At 39.9% G+C, this 20,063-nt stretch overlaps 1 long non-coding RNA gene across 1 annotated transcript in view; it reads right to left on the bottom strand.

Annotated features, from left to right (window-relative positions):
• LOC137220771 (uncharacterized) overlaps window positions 1-20,063 on the bottom strand; it is a 256,549-nt gene that overhangs the window by 70,773 nt on the left and 165,713 nt on the right. Inside the window, exon 2 of the long non-coding RNA XR_010941789.1 lies at window positions 1,975-2,128. This is a non-coding gene — a long non-coding RNA (uncharacterized lncRNA). The remainder of the gene's footprint in view (window positions 1-1,974; window positions 2,129-20,063) is intronic.

Genomic DNA, 20,063 nt, shown 5'->3' with positions numbered 1-20,063 from the left:
TTTCTCAGATTTAGGGTGACTATGGTTAGTCCTCTGATGCTCCGTTCTCCCAACAAAAATACCTATGATAATTTCTTGGGACATAAATGTTCTTTAGGACACAGAGAAACATGAGTGTGGATGAGAAAATGCTCATGACGATACACTGAATGAATGTATTAACATGAATTGATCAAAATAATTCAACTCTATACTCAAAATACCATAGCCATCCTACGGAGACACAGTCACATCCATTATCTGAGTAATTCAAAGTGTCTAAGTTTAGATTTGGATCTCAAGTCAGAAATGGCACAAGAACTAGCAATGTGCTATGTGCAAAATAGGACTCATGCACATTTACTCAAAAAGATTAGCATTTTTCTCCCCAAATCCAAACTTTCAGATTTTCTTCTTTTCCATTAAACAATACAATTTATGCTCCCTCCTTTAAAATTTCTTATTTTAATATTTCAGAATTTTTCCTCTCAAATATTTGGAAAAGGGAAAGAACTTCTTATAGAGATTGCTAAAATATCCATTTCTGGTGTATAAAACCCCAAATTCGCATGTCAATGCCTGCAAAAAGGTCAAACCATTCACTAACAAGGCAGCCAGTATTGCCAAGGAAGCCAAGCCCTGTTGACTGGCAGTGTCAGTCCCTGAATTCTATCCTGTTAAGCCCCAAAGCCAAGTGAACAAAGCCCCACACCCCTGAGTGAGTAAGAGTATCACTCACAGCAGTCAATTAGGACTTGCTCTAACCAGACAAGGTCCCATAAGGTAAATGGTTCTGTCCTGGGGCTAGGCCAAATCTGACACGCCCAGAATACCTCTAACTTCTCCTAATTATAACTTGGAATTTCTTTGCCATTTAAAATCAAATCATCAACCCTTTAAGACTCAGCAGAGATGGGATCTATGGAAATGAGTATATGCAAGCAGGTATATGAGAAACCCCACTTTCCCCCTCCATCCCCATGGCTCTCCATCTTTGATTCCTGTAGCTGCCACCATGCCTACCACCCAGGAAGAGAGATCATTCTTTTTTTTAACTCTGGTTCAAGGGAGGACGTGAATGCTTTTCCTTAGTTTCCTCAGTACAAATGAGATACACTGTCATTTAGGAAAAAGAACCCCAAAGAAAAGAAACAGAGTAATTACAGAGCAATCTTTGAGTGGTCCATTTTCAAAAGGACGTGATTCTGATGCTCCAACTATACTGTGGTCCTAATGGCTGGTAAATCTGTTTGGACATTTTCCTGGTCTCTTCTATTAGCTAACCCATTAACTGGTTATCCCATTGCCTATAATCCTTTATTGAGAGAGGGTATTACCATCTGGGTCAAGGATGAAATGACTACATTCTTCCTCACCCACCCCCATAACCCCCAATACTCTAAGTTCCATTTTTTCTCTGATATGAGAGATTCCTCATCTATAGTTTTTCTAACTTCCCATATCCAATTGGTCAGCCAACCCATGAAGGGCACTGCTCAGTCCCAGAATTTCTAAGAGCTTAAGGACACCTGCACCATTTGTTTTTGCCTTGCTTGAGGGAAAGATGGACATCACACCACATGGTAAACAGCATTCCTCAACAGAAACCACAGCTACTAATCTAGAAGCTAGGGAGAATTTAGATGGTCTCAGAAACCAGAGAGGGTCCATGGAGTGGAGCCACACAGAACCTAAAAAGACCTAGGCTTCCTTAGCCTGTTTTCCCCCTGGAGCTAGACAGACATAAACACCTCAGAGACTCCTCACTGGCTCTCAGGAGGAGGAAGCTGTGCCTGTAGTTCCATGTTGGGACCCAGCCCACATTGCCTAATGCTTTAAGCAGTAGGCTCAGTATCTGTTATGTGAGGCCCAACAGAGGATTATCCTAGGTGAGAAGTGTGGCCAACACAGGTGGCCGAGCAAGGATGGAGAACTTCCTGGGGGAACAAACAGCAACCCCCAGATGAGGGAGACAATAACTTCAGCCAGACTTACCTACACAACTTTGGAGAGGCTGGAGAATACATCACCCACACGGCCAGATGCTTCTTGGCCTGTGGGAGTTACTGTCCTTGAGGAATGCATACATTCAGGATGAGGCCCCAAACCATGGTGAGGTGGGTGGGTGGGAGGGGCATGACAGGGCTGCCTAGAAAAGAAAGAGTATTTTTTGTAGGATTTTTTCCGGTAGTTCTCTACTTCCTCACCCATATTCCTTGTCTGTGATACAAAGCCCTTCACAGACTGATCCTTAGACTCCTCTCCCAGTGCTATTGCTCTATAAGAGGTTATCAGATGGGTCACCAGACTACTGAATACTACTGGAAAGACATTTTACAAAACCAAAACACCCGAATCTACACTGTGTGAAGTTATCGTCAGTAACTGTGTCTTATTTTTATTTTATTTTATAATAGATTAGGTACATTTTAGTTCAATTTTTTTTAGTTCAATTTTTAAAATTAATTTTAACATCCAGACAAGTGAAATTTGAACTTAAAATGTTTTAAAGTTCACTTCCTCCTTGAGAAAGGACAGAATTATGCAATGGCTAAGTGTATGGGCTCTGTAAGCACATGGCTTTCTTTGAGTCTTAAATCTGATACTTATAATTTGTATGATTTCTAGAGCAAGTTACCTAACCTATGCCTGTCTCATTTTTCTCATCTACAAACTGGGGATGATATGATTTCTGACCTCAAACGCCTATTGTAAGGTTTAATATGCCTTCAAATGTATAACGCACTTGAAACAGAATTTAGGTCTTAAAAAGCCTTCTGGGAATACTAGCTACCCTTATCATTGTTCCTGATTGGAGGCTCAGTCTACCACAGTCATCAGTTCAGAGGTCATCCATGAACTCTAACAATAACTCTCAGAATCTTCTGGCAAAGCAATTAAGACAGACGATGAGGTCTCTATACAAAATATGAAGGAGTAGTTTCCTTATTGGGAAAAAAAAGAATATAACCCTGCTGCCAGGGTTACACTGAAAGAGCAGGCTGGATCAGTCCATCTCCACAGAGACCCTAATCTTACTGTCTTATTCAAAATGTATTTGGGATAGACTCTCAGATGGATTTTTTTTTTTTTGGTCTATAGTACCTAGAAACTACATGTATTGTTCTTGGTCTTCCTTCCTTTTCTCCCACTCTCCGCACAAATACTTTCATTCTTGGCAAAGAGTCCAAGGATCCTCACATCCTCCAGCGTGCAACATCCTCCAGCCTAGCAAACCAACCAAATTCCTTATCAAGACTGATGACTTCTCATGGTAAACATCTGATGCATTAGGTAGGCTAGAGGGGCAGAGATTCTGGCAATGTCCCCTTTGGAATGGTGTGTCAGAAAAATATAAAGAGCTTTCACGTCTTCCAGAGACATGAACATCATAAGCAGAGTACCAGTTTCCTTTTAAAGATATTTTAGAGCAATCAGCATTTTCCCCAGATGACAGAGTGGATCCTCATTATTTGTGGATTCCATACTTGTGAATTTGCCTACTTGCTCAAATTTATTTGTAACCCCCAAACCTTATTCACAGCACTTTTTCAGTCATTAGTGGGCATGCATGGAGTACAAAAATTTTGAGTTGCCCCACGTGCAAGCTCCCAGCTGAGGTCAAACAAGGCAATATTCTGCCTTCTTATTTCAGCTCTCATACTATAAACAAGCTTCCTTTTCACAATCTAGTTAGTACATGTTTTTTGCATTTTTGTACTTTTTGTTGGTGATGTTGCTCTTTAAAATGTCTCGCAACTGTAGTGCTGAACTGCCGTCTAGTGTTCCTGAGTGCAAGAAGGCTACCTTCGGGAGAAAATACATGTTAGACAAGTTTCCTTCACGCACGAGTTATAGTGTTATTGGCCATGAGTTCAAAGTTACTGAATCAACAATACATTAAATAAGGTGTCTTCAAACAGAAACACACATAAAACAAGGTTATTGATCAGTTGACAAAAATGCTGTGACCAGAGGTTTGCAGGAGCCTAACCCTGTACCTCCCCCAGGGGAAATGGTCCAGTAGTCATTAATTCAGTGTTTGTGGCAACTTTATAGAACATAACTGCAACAAATAATGGGAATCAACTGTATATCCAAATCTGAATTAATTCTTTCCATGAAGAATTCTCATTGTTAGCCACTCTCCAAGCATAGTGCACTAGGTTGTCAAAACAAAACTTCTCTTCCAAGGTAAATTTACTTGTTACATAAATTGAAAAACTGAATTAAGGTATCCAGCCTGTTGTTATAAAGATGTCTAATCAACCTTACGTGAAAAAGGACTCTGAGACAGCAAAAACAAAATTTAGTTTAAGGACAGGGATAAAAGATAAAAATCATTATTGAAGTACTATTCCCTCCCTTTTCCACCTACTGATTTAAATGTCACCCCTCTACCCTATCACCCACCAGAGAGTTGCCCTTGTCTCTCTAATACCACAAGCTGTAGCTCGCATGAGGCTATACTGACAAGGGGATCAGAGTATCTATTTGTCTATCTCCTATGTTCCAGGCCCAGAGGAAAATAACTCAGTATTCACATATCTCCCTTCTCTTACAACTTATAGAAGCCTTAGAGGAGAGGGCAAAAGCAGGCATGGTTTTCTCTATCACTCACCACCACCTACTCCATCCCAGTGGGGAAGGAGGGGGGGTCAGAGTTACAGGGATGGGTCCTGACCCTGAGATAGAGAGACACAGGTGACCCAGTGCCAAGATTGGGATCATCCAAGACCACCCTCACTTCTGACACCTAATGCAAGGTTGGGGGCCCTCAAGCCCAACTCTGGCATCAACTACAAGTTTCAATTTCCCCAAGAACATCCTCAGGTTGAGTAATTCACTAGATTAAAAAGCAGCAAAGGGAAGAGGCACATAGGGCCTCAAAAGCATTCCAGGTATGAGCTTCCAGTGGTCTTCTCCCAGTGGAGTCATGCAAACAGCGCTTATTTCTCCCAGCAAAGATGTATGACAATACACAGAGTACAGAGTATTGCTAACCAGAGAAGCTCACCCTAGCCTTGGCGACCAGAGTTTTTATTAGGGCTCAGTCATGTAGCTATGGTAGACAACCATATTGTGTGACACAGGGATCCCAACATAAATCACACGGTCACCACAGATTATCTGCCATCACTTAAGGCCCCCAGGTGAACAGAGACACTGATCAGGAAGGACATTCCAAGGGCTAAAATTTACTTCCCAGGAGTCTGGGGCAAAAACCAAATCTCTCTTTGGCAAGGTAAATCCTTTGCTACACATCTGGTTAGAGATTTCTGCCCATTCTTCTGTGCATGTGGCAAAAACAGCTGCTCCTCCTTTCCACAAGCCCAAGAGCCACTATGTTTTGACTGATGCAGAAGGATCTCTGCCCGGTGAACCTAGGACAGGTGAGATGCAGAGGAGTGAAGGCATGAATCTCATAGACCAGTGGAAGGAGATGGAATGGTGTACTAATTTACTGTTACTGCTGTGACAGATTAACTAAATTTAGCAACTAAAAACTACACAAAAGTATTCTCTTGGAGTTCTGGAGGTCAGAAGTCAAAAACAATTTCACTGGGCTAAAGTCAAGGAGGCTGTAGGGCTGTTCTTTCTGAATGCACTGAAAGGAGGCTCCATTTCCGTGCTTTCTTCAGCTTCTAGTGTCACCTGGAATCTTTCGCTTGCATTCCCTTCCTCCAGCTTCAGAGCACATCACTCCCTTCTCTGTTTCTATCATCACATCGCCTTCTCCTGTGACTCTGACTCTTCCTGAGTCCCTGTTATAAGGACCCTTAACCAGGGTAACCTTCCGTCTCAAGATCCTGAACTTGATCACATCTGCCAAGCCCCTTTTGCCATATAAAGTAACATTCACAGCATGCAAGGATTCGACATGAACACAGTTGGGGGTCCGTTATTCAGTCTAACTCAGATGGGCTGTATGCCTAAAGAGTCATAGGTGCCATAAACACCTTTTATCTTGTATTTTATCTTCATTTTATCTCACCCATAGTAAGAGATTTGCTATGAACAGCAAATATTTGTTTCTCAGAAACATGTATGATATGGAGAAAATTTTTTTAATTTCCTTAATAGAAAAAAATCCCTCTCTAAAGAGACAAGCATTATGTAGCATAAATGTTTTGATAACCTGGAATTATCAGTTGGCTTCAAAGAGTGAAAGTGCTAGCATAACACAAAATTAAGTCGCTCTGCATAAAAAAGAGCTCATGGGATGGGGAAGGGGAGGGATCACGAGTGGAGAAGACAAAATGATTAATGAGGGCTTCCCTGGTGGCGCAGTGGTTGAGAGTCTGCCTGCCGATGCAGGGACACGGGTTCGTGCCCCGGTCCGGGAAGATCTCACATGCTGCAGAGCGGCTGGGCCCGTGAGCCATGGCTGCTGAGCCTGCGCGTCCGGAGCCTGTGCTCCACAACGGGAGAGGCCACAGCAGCGAGACATCCACGTACCACAAAAAAAAAAAAAAAAAAAAAAGATTAATGAGAATTTTCTGAGTGGTGTGTGCTGTAAAACTTCTCCCCCGTTTTCCATGAAATCTTCAGTAAATCCATAATGTGCACTGATATTTTAAGAAATAGGTTTCTTTTTTGGGTATGAAACACACTCTGATTCCTGATTCAAGGATGCTGCTGGGGAAAACCAGAGAATGACTATGGGATCCCAGCAACCTCTGGGTTACAATGAATAAATGGACATCAAACTTTTCTTTCCTAAAACAATTGCAAACTGTGAAGGAGGAAATCAATGAAAATCATCTGGGAATTACAGTCATATTTTCTGGTAGTTTAATTATCTTGTTATAATCTGGAGTTAATACCTGGAGTGAAAGCTCAACGTCAGTCTTCTAAGTGTGGCTATAACAAAGTACCACAGACTGTGCGGCTTAAACAACTAAAAATATGTTGTCTCACAGTTCTGGAAGCTAGAAGTCCAAGATCAAGGTGTTGGCAGGACTGGTTTCTTCTGAGGCCTCTCTCCTCTCTCCTTGGCTTGGCGATGACTGTCTTTCTCCCTGAGTCTTCACATGGTCTTCCCTCTGTGTGTGTCTGTGTCCTAACCTCTTCTTTTTTTTTTTTTTTGCGGTACGCGGGCCTCTCGCTGTTGTGGCCTCTCCCCGTTGCGGAGCACAGGCTCCGGACGCGCAGGCTCAGCGGCCATGGCTCACGGGCCCAGTTGGTCCGCGGCATGTGGGATCTTCCCGGACCAGGGCACGAACCCGTGTCCCCTGCATCGGCAGGCGGACACTCAACCACTGCGCCAACAGGGAAGCCCCCTAATCTCTTCTTTTAAGACACAAATCTATTGGATTATGACCTACCCTAATAAACTCATTTTACCTTAATTACTGCTTTAAAGACCCTATCTCCAAGTACAGTCACATTCTGAGATACTAGGGTTTACAATGTCAACATATGAATGGCCGGGGCCGGGGGCGGGGGGGGGGGGGGGGGTGTTGAGGGCAAGCCCACAGTGAACACAATTCAGCCAAACACTTCTACAATTAAAAAATGATGGAAGGCTGGTATTAGCATTTTAAGACAGGATGTTAGAATGGGCTTAACTGATAGCTAAAAGCCTTAGTGCTTCTGGCCCAGAGTATGGCATACATGTCTTAAAGCTCATTTAAGAGGTTGACCTGACAGAATAAAAAAAATGGAATGTAAATCTCTAAATTGTGTTATTCTCTACAAGGTTTCTACCCTAATTAGTTATGTCTTCTTTTTTTAACATATTTAACTTTTATATCAATACAATAATATACTCACTACTGTTTAATTTGCATTTTAACACCATGTGGGGACTCTGGATTCGATTCTTGGTACAGTCAATCCAACATTTTGTAGAAGAGCAAAACTAATTTTCTTTTTTGTTTTTCTTTGCTTCTGTGATAAGAGTACCTGCCTCAGGGATCAATTCCATAAGGCACTATCTTGTCTTATCCTTACAAAAATAACTATGTTAATTTAGCCTTACAAAAGACATTTTTCTCTATGGTAATTATTTTAGGAAAAACTACCAGTATTTAATAGCTATTTGTTAATAAAATTTTATCCTGATGCTTACCATAAAATGTTTAATATCATTTGAAGTTTTTATTGAGAATGACACCAAATAACACTAAAATCAAAATGATTCATATCTGCTTCAATTGTGGGCATTCTGAATTTTCTCACTTTAAAAAGTCTCATGAGATTTGTATTCCCATCTGATTAATGAGAATCATGGTCACATGTGATAGAGTCATTGTTCAGATCCCTGGTGCATGTTAAAAACAGTCTCTAAAATAGGCTCTGTTGCTTTTCCTGGTGTCTCGGCTCTATTACACTACATCTGCAACACTGCAGGTGTCTTTTATTCATTGCAAAGCAGTTTGTGCTATCAAATAACAACAGCAAGTGTGCACCAAGATCAAAAATCAGAGATAGGTTACAAAGTAATTGCAAAGAAATATGAAACGATATATAAGTTGATATTCCTATTTAAAGACTTCTAAAACACTAATTTGAAAAAAAATAGCTTTAGATTATGGTACTAAAGAAGCCTTGGAAATAGATTTTTGCACTCAAGATTTGGTTCAAAAAAAAGAGAGAGAGAGAAATATTTTACTATGACTACTCATATAAACAGGAGGCTGTACAGAGAAGAGGTCAAGCACATGGACTCAGGAATCAGAATGCCTGGGGTCAAATCTTGCATTCACCCTTTAGTAAAAGGAAATGCTAGGCAAGTTACTGGAACGCTTTGTTTCTCAGTTTCCTCAACTGTAAAATGTGGACAAATGTAGTGCTTTGTAGGGCTGTGGTGAGACTGAGTCCGTTAAAGCACTAAGAACAACACCTGGCACTAGGCAGCACTCAGTACTGGGGCTAAAATATTATCTTCTCCTCCTCCTTCTCTCCTTTGATCTCATCCCATCTCATCACTGCTCTCTCATGTCCTCCTTTTTCCTTTTTCCCACCTTCAGCTTTCTACACAGCTTTGACAATTGGCTCTCCTTTTGCATCTCCACTCTGTCCCCTGGTGAATTCAATAACACATTAATAAAGCACCCTGCTATTACTCTTCAATAATAATAATAATAATAGCTAACATTTTTTGAGCTTTCACTATGTTCCTGTTATGCATCCTTTTGTGAAGTATACTCCACTGTCCTGAATCAGTGTCCTCCCTGAACCCATGTGGGAACATACTGTCCTAATTTTCCTTGCTTCTTCTTCCAAACACTGGGTTCCCTTGGCATTCTTTCCCAGTCCCTTCTCTGTACACTTTCCTTCGTGTGGTGAAGATCACATATCTTCAGTCACCAACTATATGCTGAACATTCTCAAAGCTGTATCTCCAGCTTGAACTGCTCCCCAGAGCTCCAGACCCTTATATATGTGCACTGAACATTTCAACTTGGATGTCCCACAGTACCACAAAGCCAGCACAGGCAATCTGAGTTCATCTTCACACCAAACCCTCTCCTATCTTGCATTCCTGTCTGAAGAAAAAGCATCATCATCCCCATCCCATCCCAGGATGGAATGTGTTAAATGCCGAGTTGAAAAAGTAAACAGCATGGAAATGGGCTCTGCCCTCATAGAACTTAGAATCTAACTGGAGGATACAGTAGAAGAAACAAGTAAATAGGCCATACTTAATTTTCTGTCTTTTTAATATTATCATTAGTTATATAATTAAGTATATTCTTTTCTTGGGATTTTTTTCATTAGCATTTTATAAAACTGATTAACTCTGTCGTATTTTACTACAGATATTTTCTTATCCAGTAACATTGGGTTTTTTTTGCATTCAGAAACTTATTATTTTTAAATGATCAAATCTAATGGCCTTTCCTTCCATGAATTTTTTTCTACCACTTCTAAATTTACAAATGTTTTCTCTATCAGGAGATCTGATGAATATTCAATTTTGTCTTCCAGTTTCTCTATTTGTTTATGTTTCATTCTATTCTACTTGGAATTTATTTTGATGAGGTATTAGTAAAATTTAATTTATGAAGATTTCCAAATCTTAATAGGTTGGATGAGAAATGGCTAGATAGCAGTCTTTTTCATTTCTGAAATATTTTAGACCACCAATTTTTCTGCCTTAAAATTTGCATCTTCCTTGGTTTATCAATAGAACTTTTAGGTTTTTTCCTATTTTTTCAACTTTGATGCCTCTCTCCTATTTTCTCATTCCTCCTCCTTTTTCCTTCTAGTTGTATTTGTTCCCACAGCCAAAGTCTTGGACATCTGTCCTTATCTTGATTGCTTTCCTTGACTCAACTCTGGCCCAAGACATCAAAGATACATTGAGGGACTTCCCTGGTGGTCCAGTGGTAAAGAATCCGCCTTACAATGCAGGGGATGCGGGTTTGATCCCTGGTTGGGGAACTAGGATCCCACACACTGCGGGGCAACTAGGCCCACGCCCCACAACTACTGAGCTTGCACGCCTCAATTAGAGCCCATGTGCTGCAAACTATAGAGCCCATGTGCTCTGGAACCCATATACCACAACTACAGAGCTCACAGCACCCTGGAGCCTGCACGCCACAACTAGAGAGAGAAAACCCACATGCCACAACTAGAGAAAAGCCCACACACCACAGCGAAAGATCCTGCCTACCTCAACGAAGATCCCCCATGCTGCAACTAAGACCCGACACAGCCAAAAATAAAATAAATAAATAATAAATAAATCTTTTTTAAAAAAAAGATACTTTGATTAGGATGACTTTCTACTCAAATTCAGCAAGAATAAAACTCAACATACAATCTCCTGCAGCCTTCAACTGGCTCACTCCCCCATTTCTTGATTTATAATAATCCTTTGTTCCATCAAAATCCCAGTCATATATACCCAAAACCTCAGAATCATCTTCAACTCTCCTTTATCCCTCTTATTGCATTAGTTAACAATTTCTACTAATGCTGTATCTATCACTACGTCTCTATTCTAATAGACTGATGATCAAAGGCCAGAACTCTTCCTTGTAAGTTTGAACAACACCCTAATTTCTCTTCATGAATGTACTCTCTTCATTCTTCAATGTCTACTATGCACTTCTACCAGAGTAATCATCCTAATGTACAACTCCTATCATGCTATTTCCAAAATTAAAAAACTTCAGGTTATAAATGATAAAGTCCAACACCATTATCCTAATTTTCAAGTCCCTGTATGATCTGATTGTATTTGCTTTAGTTTCTTACTAAAGACATTTAAACTAAGGGGGAAAGGAAGAGAAGAAAGAAAGGATAAAAAGGAAAGGGAAGGAAAATGAAAAAGGAAAGAAGAAAGAAGAAATGGAAGAGAGGAAAATGAAAAAAAAATTAAAAGAAGGGTATTTTTGTTGGAAATGACAGATTCCCAATCTCAAAATAAATTAAACACAGAAATAAAATTGTTGGCACATATAACTAGGAATGCAAGAGTTGAATTTGGCTTCAGGATAGTTGGATCCAGGCTTTTACACGCTATCATTGGGACACTGTGTCTTTGTCTATTTCACAGCCCTGTTTTCCTTAGTATTTGCTTTATTCTATGCAGGGTCTCTGTAAAAAGATGGAAAAGATCTAAACCAGTTTATAGCCAGCTCATTTAGATAGCATCACCAAATTTCTATCATTAACTCTGATTGGCTCACTTTGGATCTTATGCCCAATTCTGAACCAATCACTGCGACCAAAGACAAGTGGTACACTCATCAAGCAGATCTGGGACACATCCTCATCCCTGAAGCTAGGTAGTGTGAACCCCACTAAACCAAATGGATGAGACTGGGGGAGAGGAGACTCTCCAAAGAGATTCTGATATGGCATAACACACATTTATGTAAGAAGAACTAAACTTGAAAGAGCTAGTGAGCAGAGTAATCTACTAATCTGAAATTGCCAATTCTGCTAATCATCCACTGGTGAGATTTTGTCAAGCTAATTCAATTTCCTTTGTACTTCACTTTCTTTCACAACAAAATGGGCATAGAATTTATGCCACCAGCTACTGCCAAAAAACAAGATCCTCAGATGAACCTTGACAGAGTACTGCCAACATCACAAATGGCAAAAGTTTACAGAGGTTAGTATGGGCCTTACACTGAAGTTCTTCATATACATATATGGAGCTTTTGATTTTAAAGCACTTTCATGTTGTCTTATTTGATGTGAATAAGATCACCATGAAATACATAGTTTTTCATTTTACACATAATGCTTTGTTTCTCAGGCCATCGTCCCCTGAAAACTTCTCAGCTGTCATGCAGAATCAGTCATTTCCTCCCTTCCTACTCTCATTCTTTCCAACAAAGTCACTTGTAAAGAAGGCATATGGAGGTGCCTCAATACTGCCTCTATCAAGACCCATTTTGTTAAGGGGCTGACATCTGTTTAGAGGATACCACATTTCCTCTTTACTCTCTTCCCCAGCTAAAAAATAAATCCCCATTGACCCTGTGCCAAGAGCAGCCACAACTTCCTCCAAAATTATCTCTGCTTCTCTTCCAGACATACATCTTCTAGAGTTTTACAGTCAACCGATTGAGAGATCAAAACCAAAACCAACCAACCAAGAAACATATAAAATTTCTTCTAACTAAGAAAAATAAGAAAATTCCAATCTCCTTACTATTAATCCAAACTTTTTTTTCCTACAATATAGTGAACTTTAACTCTCCTAGGGCAGTGACTATTTGTAAGATTCAGAAGCACAATTTATGGTTTAAATGTTCTCAACAAGAATAACTTTGACATTTCAAAAGGTATAAATTCAAAGAAATAATGTGGAAGTAATAACTATGGAAGTCCCTGTTTTTGTATTCCCTCCTCCACAATATTTTACAGTTGTCTGTACACAGTAGCTACTTTAAAATTCTTGCTTAAAATTAATTAAAACATTATCTTTGGAGATCCTAAATAGCAAACTTGCTAGAGAAAAAAACACTTTAATTCAGATCTCATTAATTCAGATTCTGTGCTCTTTCAATTAAGAACTGAAATAAATTGTCTACCTTTATAATATTAGTAAGAAATGTGACATGATAAATCATGGGTAATATTGAACTACATTATAGAGGGATATCTATCAACTTTGAAAAATAGTTTTTAGTTTTATCATTCACATATCAATTATAATAATGTAATATGATAGATATGACTTATTGAGTACTGATTGGGGATTATGCTAACTGCTTTATATTATCTTGTTAAATCCTTACAACAAATCTATAAGGCAATTACTTTAATCTGTTCTTTACAGATGCAAAAATTAAATCTCAGAGAGAAACCACTCAGAGGTTATATATACAGGTTGGACCTTAGCTCCAAACATTAGGCTCTTAACCAATACACTGTACTTTTCCTCCTTTTAAGAGGTGACCACTCGTTGGAAGAGTGCATTGATGTGGTAATTTTAAATTATTTTTATACATACCTTAAAGTAAGGCATCTTGGCAAGGAATATTTTGATAACATATTTTAGTTATCATGAAAATCTTAGTATTCATGTAATGTTTGAAGTAAACGTATTTCTTTTTGATGTCTTATAAATGTCTTTTTATGAGTTGCTGAGAGGTTCCTAGACTTTTCTACTTCATTTATTATCAGTTTAAGTTTACATGCTATATTACATACCTGCAATCCTCACTCACATTTCTTATAATTTCTAATTCAACATTTGCTGCCACCTCAATTTTCATGAGCCATATTAAATGTTTTAGATATCAAAGTTACATTTGTTGAAAAACACATTTGTTGGTCCCAAATTTTAAATAACAAACTGCTGTTGAGAGAGGTAGGGGACTAATCATCCCTATAAATCCAGAAATATTTAGTTTCCCACAAAAGCCTTATTCTAATAATTTCATATTTCCTGTAGTGTTATTTCCCTGGTGGAAAGATCAGGTCAGTGTGTTCCACATTTTTTTGGACAACTTTGTATTTTGGATCAGAAATGTATGGCAGTGAACAGCTGTGGAGAAAGTAGAAGGCAGTGTGCTGGATAAATGTTGGCCAAAACACAATAAAATGAATTCTCACTATTTTAGAACAACAACCATACAAACTATATACTTCCAGTCTTCGTTGTAATTCAGCCCTGCCCTTACAGGATGCACATGAGAGAGAGATGTCCTGGTGGTACTTGCTTCTATGTCAACAATCACTAGGCTAGAATCTGTTCTGGCCAACTCAGTTCTATCAAGTTCAAAGACCATTTGTCATATATGCCCAGAGACAAAAACAAGAGTCCTTCCCAGACAGCTGTGCCTAAGGGCCATGCAAAAGTGGTAGTCCAAGTCCAAGGCATGTCTTCATGGAAAAAATTCCTAAACACTAATCCAGCACTTCTCTCTCCTGCCCTGTCAGTCTGTCACCTTTCCCAAGCATGGAACAGCTCACTGTAAGTGGACAACATGTTCCCAGCTGCAGCTGACTCATATCATGACTGCGAATCCAAATCAGCATCTTTCCAGTGTGGGAAAAATCTGAACTTAATCAATTCCCTATGTAGAAGACATTTCCAATTTTTTTCATTCTCTCATTCTCTCTAGAAAGTCACCTAACTTGAGTTTTGGTGACCAAAACTCGCCCATCTGAAATGTGAAATAAAGTACAAAGATTGTTGGTGAATCTCTTACTAGAATGTTCAAAGAGAAAATGCAGATAACAACAAATAAACCATAGAATCTGAGCAAGAAAACTGAAGTAATAGTAAAGTACATAAAGACAAATAAATGAAAAAACAAAACAAAATCATGAAAACCCTTTCTGCCCTCAACCAGCAATTTTCCATAGCAACCTATTCTAATCACAAATAAGAGTGTTCCTGGAAGACCAAGGCTATTGAAAGCATTTTCACTGCCCAACACAAATGTTCTCACGTTAAAAGTGCTGTCAAACAGGCTCCATGGATGGAGCATGTAGGTCACACCACTGAATGAGACATTAAGATTTAAGGTAATTGCAGCTGTCTGCCAACAGTGGGTCAAAACCTGCAATCCACACAAAGGCATTCAAAATTTAAAACCCTAGAAATTTTTTAAAATTATAAAATATTTGAGACAAACAAAAAGGTCTAGGATATAGTATAATGAGCACTCATTTACCCATTTGTGTCTCCCCCATGAGCTTAAGAACTAAAACATTAACAGTGCAATTTAAGGCCCCTATGTGCCCTTCCCTGACAGCACTATCCTTACTCTTGCCTTAGATTACCATCATTCTAAATTTGGTGTTTGTCTTTCCCATAAATGTCTTTATACTCTTACTACATATATACATATCTTAAAATAATATGTGTAATTATTTTGTAAAACTTTAAATAAATTGTATCATACTGTCTGCATCCTTCTTGCTTAAACATTGTGAAATTTATCCATGATGATATAGAGTGCTCCTGTTTATTTATTTACTCTGATATAGTGTTTCATTGCACATACATACAATTTGTTTATCCATCCTTCTAGTGATGAACATTTAGTTTATTTCTAATTTGTTCTATTGCCAACAGTGCTATTATGAACATTCTTGTTTACTTATCTTTGTGTATATGATTAAATGTTTCTTTAGGGCAGAAGTCAGCAAACTATGCCTTTGGGCCAAATCTGACCTGTCATCTGTTTTTGTAAATAAAGTTTTATTGGAACACAGCCATATTCATCTGTTTATATATTGTCTATGGTTGCTTTCACGATACAGTGGCAGAACTGAGTAGCTGTGACAGAGAATGTATGGCCTGTAAAGCTGAAAATATTTATTATCTGTCTTTTTTACAGAAAAAGTTTGCCAACCCTACTTTAGGGTATAAACTTAGCAGTCATCTGTTTGAAGACTACGTAAGTATTCAATTGTACCAAATGTTGCCAAAGGCCTCCCAAAGTAATGTACCGATTGAGACTCTCTTCAATAATATAAAAACATCCCTATTCCCATTGTTCCTCAACCTCACCAACACTTGAAATCTCAAAAACTTTCAAATTGCGTCCATTTATTTTGCAGTTTCATTTCAAATATCCTGGATTTATTATAATGGTTCATGTCTATATTTGTGAGGTATGTTTCAAGGTAATAACTGAAATGGTAGAGCAATGGTATAACTCCATCCCAAGGTCAGGCTGAGGCACAAAAGTGCCAAAGGACATCTCCCTATTTGTTTCTACATAGAGCTCCTCGTCACAAACACTACATCCCATTCTCTTTCCCGACACCTTGACCCCAGGCACACTATCTCTAAGGATCTGTGTGTCTGGATCATGTGTACCAAGTTCTTCTATAGCTCATAATTTGATACCTGCTGAATACTCCTTCTACTCCTTCTGTTCACAGATAAATTGCAAGATGAGACATAGTCTCAGAGTACTTTTTGTTTTGTTTTTGTTTGTTTTTGATGTGGACCATTTTTAAAGTCTTTATTGAATTTGTTACAATATTACTTATGTTTTATGTTCTGGTTTTTTGGCTGCCAGGCATGTGGGATCTTAGCTCCCTGACCAGGGATCGAACCCACACCCCCTGCACTGGAAGGCAAAGTCTCCACCACTGGACTGCCAGGGAAGTCCCCCAGAGGTTTTTTTTGAATAGGGAGAAGAGAGGAGAGAAGTCCTACTGCTTCAGTGTGGGACACATGGTCTCCACACTGTATCTCTGAAGGGCAATTTCTACCACCTACACATGAGGCCAACCAGCTAGGCAGCAGTGAGAATATGTTGAGAGAAGGAAGGATTCAGCTGTGCCTCTGGCTACTCCGAAGGTGAGGTTCCCTGTCTAGGTAACTCTGGATTATCCAGTTTTTTTTTTTTTTTTTTTTGCGGTACGCGGGCCTCTCACTGCTGTGGCCTCTCCCATTGCGGAGCACAGGCTCCGGACGCACAGGCTCAGCAGCCATGGCTCATGGGCCCAGCCACTCCGTAGCATGTGGGATCCTCCTGGACCGGGGCACGAACCCGTGTCCCCTGCATCGGCAGGCGGATTCCCAACCACTGCGCCACCAGGGAAGCCCCTGGATTACCCAGTTTTGATTAAGCTCTTTGATGGAAGGAAATCAACTTTTTATCTTCCCAGGGCCTGTAATTTTGTTCTGGAACACAGGTGTTGATTTACAAGAGTCTAGGTTATTATTATTTCATTTATTTAGTTGGCTGTGATAAGGGAAATTCTCCTCCTCATGGATATTTCTATAACCTGGGTAGGTAAATGAGGCAAGAGGGTAGCAGGGGAAGGGCAAGAAGTAAGGGAAGAAGTTTATATGTGACAGTTACTGGCACATACTCAGAGCAATGAAATGTCAAGTTATGCTTCAATTTTGCAGTAAAGGCTGTTGATCTAGGTGAATTTAAAGAGGGAAAAGGCAGATAAAAGAGAAGAGGGAAAACTGGGTGAGGAAAGGAAGAGAGGAAGTCATGATGAAACAAGAACGTAAGGTAGATAGCTAGTGGGAAGCAGCAGCATAGCACAGGGAGATCAGCTCGGTGCTTTGTGACCGCCTGGAGGGGTAGGATAGGGAGGATGGGAGGGAGGGAGATGCAAGAGGGAAGAGATATGGGAACATATGTATATGTATAACTGATTCACATTGTTATAAAACAGAAACCAACACACCATTGTAAAGCAATTATACTCCAATAAAGATGTAAAAAAAAAAAAAAAAAACCAGCATGAAGAGAAGTTGAAGAGAGCAATTAATAATAGATACGAGGGCTTCCCTGGTGGCGCAGTGGTTGAGAATCTGCCTGCAAATGCAGGAGACACGGGTTCAAGCCCTGGTCTGGGAAGATCCCACATGCCGCGGAGCGGCTAGGCCCGTGAGCCACAACTACTGAGTCTGCGTGTCTGGAGCCTGTGCTCCACAACAAGAGAAGGCATGACAGTGAGAGGCCCGTGCACCGCAATGAAGAGTGGCCCCCGCTTGCCACAACTAGAGAAAGCCCTCGCACAGAAACGAAGACCCAACACAGTCAAAAATAAAAAATAAATAAATTAAAAGAAGGCTCAACATTTAAAAAAAAAAGAAAAAAAATAGATACGATAAGTAATGATTAGCATAACTCCAGCCACGGTGAGGTACAAGTTGGGCAATCATAATACAGGAACGTGTGCTGATACTTAAGGACAAGATGCAGGAACTTCCCACCATGGGGGTGAGTGATTCAGGGCAGCATAGCTCAAAGCCCTGTCAAGCACATACTTCCCAGAGGGGCAATGAGGAAGCTGGTGCGGTGTGCAGGGAGGCCACTCTGCAGCAGACATGGCCATGGCCATGATACACCTTGGGAATGATTCAATGAATTTCCACTTGAACACTCTGTGCGTGGGTACAGGACCATCTGAGGCCATTAGTTTTGTTCCCAAAGATTTTCTCCTGCATTACTGGCAACCTCCTGCACTGCTGTCTTTTCTTCTATCAGACTAGTTGTCTTCTAAAATGTCTGGCTTTTAAGCTTTATCTGAGCTTGCTTTCATTCTCTGGGCATCGTGTGTCCAACCAACATTTATGGAAGGCCAGCTCAATAAATGAGCTTAATTACTAGGAAAACAAAAATTTAAAAAGACACTTCACAGACACTTAAGTCACATTACAGAGTGGAAAGGAGGAGAACATCAACCAGGTGTCTAGACGGGGAGCATGGAGAAATATACTCTTCCTGGGGGAATCGAGGTATATTTTCAGAAGATTTGAGCTGGGTTATGAAAAATAATGGTGAAAGGGGAGAAGGATAGTCCAGGTAGAAGGACCAACATATGTAAAGACACACTGATGTGGAAACACATGGCATGTTTAGGAGAAATACTTTTTAAATAACCACTCCTAGGGGATGGGAATTCTTAGCTTCATGTCCTTGAAATACGAGCACAGGTACCTGTGGAAGTACCAGCAAGTGTAAGATGGGTTAGGGCCAGAGAGTGAGGTGTATGACAGCGAAGGAATTGCAACATTATCCTCTAGAGCCCCACACATCTCACTAATGTGAATTTAATTAAAGTGAATGGACATCTAATTTTCAGCCAGGAACATGATTAGCTCTCTCATGACATTCTGGCCAAGATGGAAAAACATGGGCTCTATGATGGCACATTTGGTATATCATGTGATCATCTCCAGATATTGGAAGAACTGTCAGGTAGAAGATGGATTTCATATTTTATGCCCAGATCCAGAGAAGAGCTGGAACTAATAAATGAAAGTTACAGGGAAACATATTACTGGTTTGGGTCAGAAATGCAAAGTAAGAATAAATACGTGAAATGGAAAGTTCCCTTCATGTTACAATGAGGACAGGGAGGTCTAAGCAGTTAAATGCCTCCAGTGTTTGCACAGAGCTAGAAGCTGGGTCCCCAGATTGTCTGGGGCCTTACCCTCGGACCATGCTGTACCTACCTTCTGCTAGGAGCAAAGAGAGGGCAAGAACAGGATGTTAAATAACTTTTTGAAAAATACATTTTGATGACTATTGGTAACCAATACAAAAGACTGACTAAGTGCAAAATGTTGCAGATTATATAAGGACCAACCTATTGTCAGAAACAGATCGATTATTTTAAGAAGAAAAAGAGAGAGTATATGTATTAGTCTGCTAAGACTGCCATAACAAAACATCACATACTGAGTGACTTAAACAACAGAAATTTATTTTCTCACAGTTATGGAGTCTGGAAGTCCAAGATCAAGGTGTCAACAGGATTGGTGTCTTGCCTTTCTCTTTGGCTTTCAGATGACTGCCTTCTCACTGTGTCCTCACATGGCCTATCCTCTGTGTGCACACATCCCTGTGTCTCTTCCTCTTCTTGTAAAGGATATCAGTCCTATTGAATTAGAGTCCCACCTTGATGGCTTCAACCTTAATCACCGCCTTAAAGGCCCCATCTCCAAATACAGTCACATTGGGGGGTTACAGCTTCAACATATGAATTTTTCAGGGACACAATTCAGTCCATAACAGTATGTAACAGACAGGGAGACACGTCCAGACAAAAGACAGCAGTGTCTGCATTACTGTTCCAAAGAATTCACTCTCACCTCTACCTTGCATGTCCTGTGGCATCTAACTGACCTCTAACACCCTACTTTTTTGCCTTTTACAATTTGTCAAAAT

The sequence above is a fragment of the Pseudorca crassidens genome, chromosome 3, assembly GCF_039906515.1.
Source record: "Pseudorca crassidens isolate mPseCra1 chromosome 3, mPseCra1.hap1, whole genome shotgun sequence".
Lineage (NCBI taxonomy): Eukaryota > Metazoa > Chordata > Mammalia > Artiodactyla > Delphinidae > Pseudorca > Pseudorca crassidens.
Note: the sequence above shows the minus strand (reverse complement) of the source record. Positions and strands in the feature narration are given on the sequence as shown.